Genomic DNA, 11,436 nt, shown 5'->3' with positions numbered 1-11,436 from the left:
ATTTCTGGGCCCTTAAACTATTTTAACTCAGTATTCAATTTTTTCACTGTTTTTTTTTTTTTTGTTTTGTTTTGTTTTGCAGCCAAAATGTTTGCTTACATAATGACATATTTGAAAGGCTTAGTCTCAAATCTAGCATTCAGTGACTCCCCACATATGATCTTTTATGATATGTACCCTCCTATTCACCAAGCTTATATTTCAACTTTGTTGATGTTGTTGTCAGGTGCCATCAAGGCAGTTTCAACTCACAGAGACCCTATGTACAACAGAAGGAAACACTACCAGTCTTGCACTATCCTCACAATCGTTGCTACACTTTAGCCCATTCAAACAGCCACTTGGTCAATCAGTGTCATTGAGGGTCTTCCCTTTTTTGGCTGACATTCTACTTTACCAAGACTGATATCTTCCAGAGACTGGTCCCTCCTGACAACGTGACCAAAGTAGGAGAGGAAAAGTCTTATCACCCTCCCTTTTAATGAGATTTCTAGTTGTACTCCATCCAAGACAGATTTGTTTGTTTTTCTGACTGTCAATGGTTTATTTAATATTCTTCACCAACACTATAATACAAATGCATCAATTCTTCTTCAGTCTTCCTTCATTGTCCAGCTTTCACATGTATGTGAAACAATTGGAAACATGGCTTGGATTAGGTGCATTTTAGTCTTCAGAATAATATCTTTGTGCTTTAATGTTTTAGAGGCTCTTTAACACTTTAAAGAGGTGTGGGCAGCAGATTTTCTCAGTGCAATATGTCTTTGATTTCTTGCCTGCTGCTTCCATGAGTGTTAATTGTGGATCCCATTAAAATGAAATCCTTGAGAACTTTAATATTTTCACCATTTATTATGATGTTGCTTATTGGTCCAATTATGAGAATTTTAGGTTTTTTTATGTTGAGATGTAATGCACGCTGAAGACTGTAGTCTTTGACGTTCATCAGTAAGTACTTCAAGTCCTCTTCATTTTCAGCAAACAAGTGTGCATTATCCGCATATTGCAAGTTTTAATGATTCTTCCTCCAATCTTGATACTGTGTTCTTGTTCATATAGTACAGCTTTTTGAATTATTTGTTCAGCATACTGGTGGAATAAGTACAGTGCAAGGATAACCTTGACACACCCCTTTCCTGCTTTAAAATTGGGCAGTATCCCTTTGTTCTGTTCAAATGACTGCCTCTTGATCGATATACCGGTTCCTCATGAGCACAATTAAGTGTTCTGGAAATCCCATTCTTCACAATGTTATCCTTATTATTTTTATGTTCCACACAGTTCAATGTCTTTACATAATCAATAAAACATAGGTAAACAACTTTCTGGTATTCTCTTCTTTCAGCCAAGATCCATCTGACATCAGCAATGATGTTCCCTGTTCACGTCCTTTTCTGAATACGGCTTGAATTTTTGCAGTTCTCTGTCTGTGTACTGCTGCAACTGCTTTTTAATTATTTTCAGTAAAATTTAGCTTGCATATGATATTAGTGATATTATTTGATAATTTCTGCATTCCATTTGATCACCTTTCTTTGGAATGAGCATAAATATAGATCTCTTCCAGTCTGTTGTCCTTCCAGTTGGTTTCTCCTTTATACTACTCATATTCAATATCAGAACCACATTTTCATATTTTCTTATGTAGTTTTCCCCAGCTGGAAATGGATCAACACCCTCTGAGGAGCCATTTCTACTGCTTTTTCCATGTAGTAAATGCCATCTCATTTTTCAAATATCAACTCAAAATTCACCCCCACCTTTGCATCTCATTGAACTTCTCAATGAGGTTCACCCATCATGTCCAAATAATAAGATAGAACTGTGCTAGAGTTAGTGGGTGGATTCTGGCTTCATTACATAGGACATATATGAACGTTGGGTGAATTGCCTCAGTATCTTCAGCATTTCCATGGCAATATATCATAAAAATATCTTCCTTATAGTATGGCTATGAGAATTATTTGTATAAATGTAAAATGCTTAGAACAACACATGATATTGTATAAATAGTTGACAAATATTAAGTTTTATTAAAATTGTCCCAAGACTAAGTTGTGCATATATCTAGTAAAAAATCCTACATTTTAATGTGATTTTAAAAATTTTATTGTTGATGTTTCTATATGACTGTCTTCTTAAATATTAAATACCTTGGGTGTCAGAGAACATGCTATATTTTTTTATCATCTATGCCAAACACAAGTTTTAATACATGTGTTCAGGAAAAGTTTATAGATATGATGAATACATAAATAAATTTTATCAGCCCCATTTTAATATAATTCAAAACAATTCAATTCAATAAACATTTTTTCAGATGTCTGTTCAATGCAAGGCTCGTATGTTCTTAATCTATTCATGTCCTTACATTTAGGAAACTTAAAGTCTATGGGAAATAGGGGAATATCATTATTAAAAACATATAACTAAGTAGACTTTGTTTTAAATATTCAAACATGGAAGCATTTACAAAAGGGAAAATAGGATATAAAGTTAAAAGTAATCACTGATAAGTTGACATTTTACTGGGAATTGGAAATTAGAAGAATTTTGGTAACTGTTGTACTGGTTATACAAAGAGCTTACTAGGGACCAAGGTGTAGACAATTCTAAACTAAAAGGAAGAGGAAAGCAAGTAAATAGATATATTAAATTACATGTAATTTTAAAGATTGCAGTGGGTAAATTAGCATACCCACAGACCACAAACTCCAAATAAATTCATAATCACAAGTAACAGCAAAGATACGGGTGCATGTATTGGTTATCTAGTACTGTTATAACAGACATACCACAAATAGAGATGGCTTGAACAAACAGGGATTTATTCTCTCATAGTTTTGGAGGTTAGAAGTCCATGTTCAAAGTGCCAGCCCTAGGAGCTGGGTGAAGGCTTGGATCTCACGCTTCAGCTCTACCTCTTGTTCCTGGCCCACTGAAGGTGGAGGCTTTTCTTAACCCAGGCAGCTGCTGGCTGCTGAAGCTGACAAACCCAGGGTTGACAAGTAAAATAGGACAGTCTCAAGATCATTAAGCAACATAGAAAACCACTAGTTCAAGTCCAGAAATAGTCCCAAGATCAGCAGGCAACATGGCAGGCTACTGAAAGAAGACTCAGCTACATTCAGGGTCCAAGCATGCTAAAAAGCTTAAGACTTTTCTCAAAGTGTCTTCTTATATTCTGGAAGCAGACCATATCCCTAAGACAGCTACTTAACTGCTCATAGTAGATTCCACAATGAAAATGATTTCCAATCTCATCATAGGGATTAACTATATCCAGTTGCCCAGCCACTTGAAACCAGGCCCACCCAAGGTGACACATAACCTTAACTATCACAGTGGGTGTATGTTCTTTTGAATAGAATAAAAGTATTAAGACAATGTTAACAAATAGTAACTCCAAATTAAAAATGAAAACAGAAGTCTAGATTCTTTTAAAGTGGTAACATGGATTGACGAACATGAAAATAATTAATGTGAGTTGAGTAATAAATTGCCTCACCTAACTAGCCAAAAGACCTCTAGTTTACCACAGGTAACCCATACTGTCCACTCTTTTCTCCTTGACATTGAAGAAAAAATGTTATAATTATTTTATTATAGCATTTGCATTTTTTTCTTGTGTTTGTGTTTCCATTTTGGTTTTTACACTGAAAATTGAACTTTGCTCTTTGTGCTTGTTGTATTCTTACAGAGAGTTAAAATTCTGATCCTGGAGTACTGGAATCAAAGGAAGATAAAGTTCTAAAGTCTATTTATGTCTATGAATTCCTTTGTTTACCTCTCAATAATGCTTGAAAGTAGTATTAAGAACATTTTTCTTTAATATAACATCAGTATTTCTTAAACATGTTCATGATAAGTTGCATTTATTTTTAAAGAATAATACATTTTTCATCTTTTTGCATCAAAAACAATATTACCTTACATATCTTGTGCACTTCATAATTTTTAAAAGCACTACAATTAAAAATGTGATTTTGTGACATTCAAGATTTCTCCTTGACAAATTGTTAATTCCTTACTGCAGAATAGTATTAATTGTAAGGAAAGTGATATAAGCTCCATTCCAAAGCCTAACTAGGTAATAATTAATTATGCTGTATGTATTAATTCAAAACAATACTAATATAGTGGTAAAAATATGAGTTAAAAAATTAAAATGAAAATAATTATAATGTGAAGCAATTGAGTATTTTATCCATTGTTAATAGAAATATCAGAGAAGAAAATGATCAATAGTTTTATATTTATATTTATTGCAAATAAAATCATTATGACCAATATACTAATACATATAATACATTCCCTATCATTTTATCAAAATTCAAGAAAAAAAAAATTGGAGACAAATAATTATACTGATATTTCTCGGGTTGAAATAAGTGAAGAAAAAATTTAAGCCTAAAGTTGCAATATTGAAGAACTCTATGGGCAAAATGTGTTAATTCATTTTGATACATTTTGGATTTACACAGTAGGTGCAATGATGGGCTCAAGTATAACAAGGAGTGTGAAAATGGCACACATTTTGGCAGTGTTTCATTCTGTTTTACGTAGGATCACTGAGTGTCAGAGCTGACTCGACAGCACTTAACAACAACAGCATTGACAAAATATTGAACAACATAAGAAGTATCAAAAGGACATGGAAAGAATACACAGAATCACTGTACTAAATGAATTGGTTAATGTTCTACCATTTCAGGGGGTAGCATATGATTAGGAACTGATGGGATTTAAGGAAGAAGTCCAAGCTTCAGTGAAGGCATTGGAGAGCAACATGGCTCCAGGAATTAATGGAATGCCAATTAAGATGTTTGAACAAATGGATGCAACACTGGAGGAACTCACTCATTTATGCCAAGAAATTTGGAAGACAGCTACCTGGCGAATGTACTATTCCAGAGAAAGGTTATCCACCGGAATGTGGTACTGCCTCTGGCAAAACAACACAGGTCATGAAACAAAGCAACACAAAGGGATTAAAGGTTTAAAAGGAATGGGGGCCAGGCGGACACTCTACATATGATGTGAGAGCAACCCCTGATGCATCTGTCCTGCTTTATTTATACATAAGTATATGATTACATCATTATTCTTAGTATTTCCTTAAAACAATCAAGTATACAATCAAATATTCTTCTACAATACAATCAAATATTTCCTTAAAACAATCAAGTATTCTCTAAAAGTTACAATTTTACTCTTTCCCATCCCTGGAAGTCTTTTCCCATGCCCCAAAATAATGGATGATTAATTGGGTTAATATATCTTACAGGAATAGCAAATAATCACTAAAATGTGTCATTCTAAAACATAATATGATTGTTAAGGTACATGATTCCAAAGAATGGTTACTAAGGTATGCTATTCTTAGGGCAAAACATTACTCCAGGGAAAGAGGTTAACAACATTCCGGAACACAAAGCTGGAGGCAAGCAAGCATTCAACCGTAAGAGAGGCCTCGCCGTTTCTTAGCTGTTGTTAGAACATGTGCCTTGCAATCATGTCCTTTTGGTGGTCTTTTTCTTGGTCTCCAACATTTCCTCCCTTTTTATTTTTTAAATGAAGTAAATGCACTTCAGTAGTAAGGATTTAATTAAACAATGAATCTTGGGACCCAAAGAATAACAAATAATATAATCACAAACATTATTACATATAGTAAAACATGATATAAAAATGTAGGAATGCTCTTAAAAGGGTTAAGACTCTTAAATTCATCAAATATAGAATTTGCAACTTGGTTTGGCCCAATTATCGGTGCGTGACTATCTTTTATTTTTTGAATATTTATATGGAATTCCTGTATTTCAAAACCAATATTTGAACTATGCCAAACTCCTAATATTCTCATTTTGATTTTTTCCCAAGTGAATTCAGGATCACTGAAATTCACAGGTGTGATGTTACACATATATATTCATATCTATAGTCACAATGTAATGTCTGCCTTCCTCCCAGTATTTCTTAAACATGTTCATGATAAGTTGCTTCTAACTTGTCTCTAATAATAATATCTCTTCCTCTAACATATCTACTTTGAGTTTAAAATCCTGATCAATATTCTCTTGATCTACAAATGCCTTTACAATGTTTGGGACAATATCATTTGCATATCAGGCTGTCTGAATAGATGATTGCAGAGAAACAACAGCCACAGTCATAGTAGTTATCACTGCAGCAAGAGCAGTTATGCCTGCAATCAAAAGCCCAATAAAACGTTTAGATCTAATAAGCCCTGGATGCACTAAGTACAGTGAGTGTTCTCCTGCTGAATGAAACCATCCATCAGAGATATTTACAGGTAAGGTTATATAATGTGGTTGTGTTACTATTAATACATATTGATTTATTGAAGTTAAGCACTGAGTTAACAAACAGTTGTTACAAGTCACATTCCAATAATAATTTCCTAAAGTATCATTGGTTTCACTTATGTTCAAACAACTCTGTTGCTTTGTACAGTTTCCATATTTATCCAGTATATTAATGCATTTGGTGATCAAACGCAGGTTTGAATATGAATGTGGTTTCCATTAGTTTCTTGTCTGGTAGTATCATTTCCAATAAAAGCTGAATGATTCACTGAACCCACTGCTGCAAATAGTTTTCAAAGTCCTGATTGCTTGGGTCCTTCCGGAACCTGTAAGATATCTTCTGGAAAACCCCCAGGGAAGCTAGTGAACACTGAGTCATTATAAGAGTCCCCCCAGTCCATAAGATAGTGTGGGAGCCATGCTTTGCTTTGTAAGAAGACAGCATTATTCTCCTTGGGAGAGGCAGGTGATATTTAAACCAAGTTGGGAATGTCTCCCAATCCTGTGATACATTAGGATAATATGGCATGGGAGGGGTTACAGTATAATTTTGAAAAATACTCCCATTTACAGTAAATTTTGATATTCCTCAATACACACATGTAAAACCTTCTTTTGGTGCCCCTTGCAGTCTCATGAGATAACGCTTTAGTCTGACCCCAAGTTGGTAATGTTGCTTCCCTGGTCTGATGACTCAGTGGCTGTCACCTCCTTCAATGAACCTTTAGTGACAGCCATTGAAGGCAGCACTGGATATAATCCATCATTTCAGATGAGTTTCTCCAGTACCCATATGGGGTTGTCATTGTTTTCTGGAAAAACACAAGCATGCCCTCATCTCCATGTTAATAGTGGATTGGGTGCTTTCCATTGACCTCTCAGTACATCCTTCCACTGAACTTTGACTGAGGTGGTGTCTCGTTGAACTTTTAAAAAGTATCTATCAGCAGCAGAATGCCCATCAATGTCACAGTTCAAAAAATTTAAAGTATATAAGACTTTATTTAATCTTTTCATAGGGCTGTTCCAATATTCCCCTCTTATACCCCCTTTTTATTTTTCTAAATAAAGTTTTATAGTTTGATTTTTTTTCCTACTTTGCTTTGGCCTTGAGGATTATAAGGAATGCCAGTGGAAAGGTTGATAGAATAAAGGGAACAAAAATGTAAAAAGCATTTACTTGTGTAAGCTGGGGCATTGTCTGTTTTTAAATGTTTAGAAGGTTTATAAAAAGCAAAACAATGCAATAAGTGATGAATAACATGTTTTACTGCCTCGCCTGTTAAGACTGAAGCTATAGTAAATCCAGAATATGTGTCTACTGTAACATGTACAAAAGATTGTTTCCCAAAAGAAGGCACATGAGTAACATCCATTTGCCAAACATCATTGGGTCGAAGCCCACGAGGGTTTAAGCCATAATGTGGCACATGAGATGTACATTGCAAGAAGAGCAGCTTTTTATTATTTGTCTAACTTGTTCTGTAGTAAGTTGGAATTGTTTACATAAGCAAGCACTATTTTGATGAAAAGAAACATGTGATTGGATAGCTTCCTGTACCAGTAGGCAAAGCTGTTCATCCGCTCGTTTATTTCTTTGAGTGAGAGGGCCCACCAAGGGGTATGGGCTCTAATGTGTGTGATGTAAAATGGATGAAAGTGCTCCCGTACAGCCGTTTGCAAAGTAAAAAAGAGAGTTAATAATTCTTCATTGTTGTTGTTGTTGTTATGTGCCGTCAAGTTGGACCTGACTCATAGCGACTCCTCCTTGGGTTTCCAAGGCAGTATCACTATGGAAGTAGATTGCCCTATCTTCCTTCCGAGGAGTGGCTGGTGGGTTTGAACTGCCAGGCTTCTGGTTAGCAGTCAAGTGCCTTAGGCACTATACTACCAGAGCTCCCAGTTATTCATTAGATATATGTTTAATTTTGCCAGTCTCAACAGAGGTAAGTAAATGAACCATATACTGGCTATCATTCACAATATTGAGTGGTTGGTGCAAGAGATCCTGAAAAGCAAGTAAAACAGCATAAACCTCTGCTTTTTGTGCCGAAGTATAATGAGTGTCTTCGACTCTATCTTTGATAGTAGAGTGATATCTTGCTTTTCCTTTACTAGTGCCATCAGTAAAAACTGTTAAAGCATGGGGAATAGGATGATTGAGACGTTTTTGAGGAAAAACCCACTTAAGTGATTCCACTACTTGTAGTAGTTTCTGAGATGGTCTATGATTGTTTAATTGAGCCATAAATGTAGCAGTAACAATTTGCCATTCAAGATTATTGGGAATAAGGGTTTGTAATTGTTGCCTGGTAAATGGTTAAATCTATTCCAGTTAATTGTTTACATCTATGTAATAATTTCTGAATACCAATAGCTACTAATAGCTACTAATAGTAGGGTATGTGGTAAAAGAATTAGAAAATTGATAAGAAAGATGAATCCATTCTATAACACCCTGTATTTGACATAATGCTCCAGTAGGGCTTTTAGGTGTGGTTAAAATAATTCCTTGTATTGGGATTGTAGTGTCATTTCAGGTTAATTGAGCCTCTAGTATTCATTGTTCTACTAGGGTTAATTCTTGTTTAGCCTCCTTGGTTAAATATCTGGGTGACGTTAAATCTGGATCTCCCTTTAAGCTATCAAAAAGAGAACTAAGTTGTTGAGTAGTGATGCCTAGAGAAGGCCGTATTCAATTAATGTCCCCTAACACTTTTTGGAAATCATTCAAAGTAGTTAAAGAGTCTAATTGAAGAGTAATTCTCTGTGGTCCTACAGTTCTTTTGTCTATGATATGTCCTAAATATGAAAATGGAGCAGTTTTCTGAACCTTTTCAGGAGCTATTTTCAAACCATGACAAGAATTCAGGAGCTACTTTCAAACCATGACAAGAAAGTTATTCTCTTAAATGTAAGAAAATCTGATCTAATATATCTTTATCAGGATGACTGCAAAGAAAATCATCTATATAATGGATAATAATGGCCTGTGACCGGATAGATCGTGTTTGCTCCATTGCTCATGCCACAGTTTTGGCACATAGTAGGACTATTTTTCATGCCTCTGAGGTAAAACTTTCCAATGATATTACTTTGCAGAGGTTTGAACATTAATCTCTGGGATAGAGAAAGCAAATCTAATCTTATCTTGTGGTTGCAATGAAATAGTGAAAAAGCAGTCTTTTAAATCTAGAATTATTAATCAATCAAGAGGTATTATTGTTGGAGAAGGAAGACCAGGTTATAAAGGTCCCATTGTTTGCATGCTAAGATTAATAGCTCACAAATCTTGTAACATTATTCACTTTCCAGATTTTTTCTTTATAACAAATACTGGGCTGTTCCATGGACTATTAGAGTGTTCAATGGGTCCAGCTTCCAATTGGTGCTGAACAAGTTCATGTAATGCTATAAGTTTCTCCCTGGATAGGGGCCACTGTTACACTTACCTTATCCACAAATTGTTCAAAGGGTTCCACAGGTCCTTCTATAATTTTAGTAAAGCTGAAATTATCCGTTCCCTTTGCTGGTAACTTAGACAATGCCTCAGAGGCTGTGGCTGATACTTGTTGATATGCTTGTAAGGGATAGGTTAATTGAGCTACAACCTCCAAAAGCTGTCTGGTACCAGAAAGCATTTCAAAATTAATGGGAACATTATGTTGTTAATTTTTCATACTCTGCTCTGTATAGAAATCATGAATATACATTTTCCACATCAAATAATCTCCTCCCTCTAACACAGTTTTAGCCAACATATACCAATCATAAGGACATAAAACTTCTTGAGCCATGGCTTCTATTAAGGTTTTCACAAATGGAGCCATTGGCCCATAGGTGGCAGCAGCTTGTTTCAAATCTTTGTTGTTGTTGTTGTTGTTGTTGTTATGTGCCGTCGAGTCAGTCCTGACTCATAGCAACCCCTCCTTGGGTTTTTGAGGCAGTATCACTACGAAAGTAGATTGTGCAACCTTCCTTCCATTGAGTGGCTGGTGGGTTTGAAAAGCCAGGCTTCTGGTTAGCAGTCAAGTGCCTTAGGCACTATGCTACCAAAGCTCTCTTCAAATCTTTAAGAGTTTTAAAGGAAAATGTTTTATGTCCTCATATTGGTTGATTAGTCTGCAGGTCTAACTGCTCTGTTATAGGAAAAACATGTCTCAATTCTAGTGGAAAGTCCTCATCCATGGCCCTCACCTTTTGCACCATAGTTTGTATAGGTGATAAAGGAGGTAAAAAAGATGTTAAACAGTTAACCTTCTTCCCTGAAGGAGGGAAAAGGTTAAATGGTGAAGGAGAACAAGCACTAGCGGACATGGTTACAGCTGAAACAGCCTGATTTAAAAATGGATTTAAAGAAGGATATAACTTCTCTTCCTTTACTTCTGAGGGTTCAGTTTCCAACTTCTGCTTGACTATTTTTTCTTTCAATTTTAAATCTTGTAATTTAGGGTCTATGCCCACCATTTTACCCTTTCCCAATTCCAAGCACAGCTTTAAAATGCTCCAAATTGAAAATACATGCTCTGGAAAATCCTCCTGCCCTTCTTCTTTTAAATGCTCATTCATCTGTTGACCAATGGTTTCCCAGGCCATCAAATCAATCGTCCCTTCTCGAGGAAACCAAGGGCAACAGTGATCTACATACACACTGTAAAAATTCCTCTAACTCTTCTTTAGACACTAAAACACCTCTGTCCTGAACTAATAATGCTTTAAGAACAGAAATACAACAATCCCTTTCATGAGATCCCTGATTCCTCATATTAGCCTGGCTTAAAAAAGAAACTTATTAAATTCACTGACACTTATCCTTTCTTGTTATGGAGCTCTGATTTCCACTCAGTAGGGTGTCCTCTCAGGCCATTGCCACTCTTCTTTAGGCCCCATGTTGGGCTCCAGTTGCCATGTCTAGCAAAACCACACCAGTCATGAAACAAAGTGACACAAAAGGATTAAAGGTTTGAAAGGAATGGGGGCCAGGTGGACACTCTGCATATGATGCAAGAGTGACCCCTGGTGCATCTGTCCTGCTTTATTTATACAAAAGTATGCGATTACATCATTATTCTTAGTATTTCCTTAAAACAATCAAGTATACAATCAA

The sequence above is a fragment of the Orycteropus afer genome, unplaced genomic scaffold (assembly GCF_000298275.1).
Source record: "Orycteropus afer afer isolate SDZICR_OR568_19922 unplaced genomic scaffold, OryAfe1.0 scaffold00416, whole genome shotgun sequence".
Taxonomy (NCBI): Eukaryota; Metazoa; Chordata; class Mammalia; order Tubulidentata; family Orycteropodidae; genus Orycteropus; species Orycteropus afer.
Note: the sequence above shows the minus strand (reverse complement) of the source record.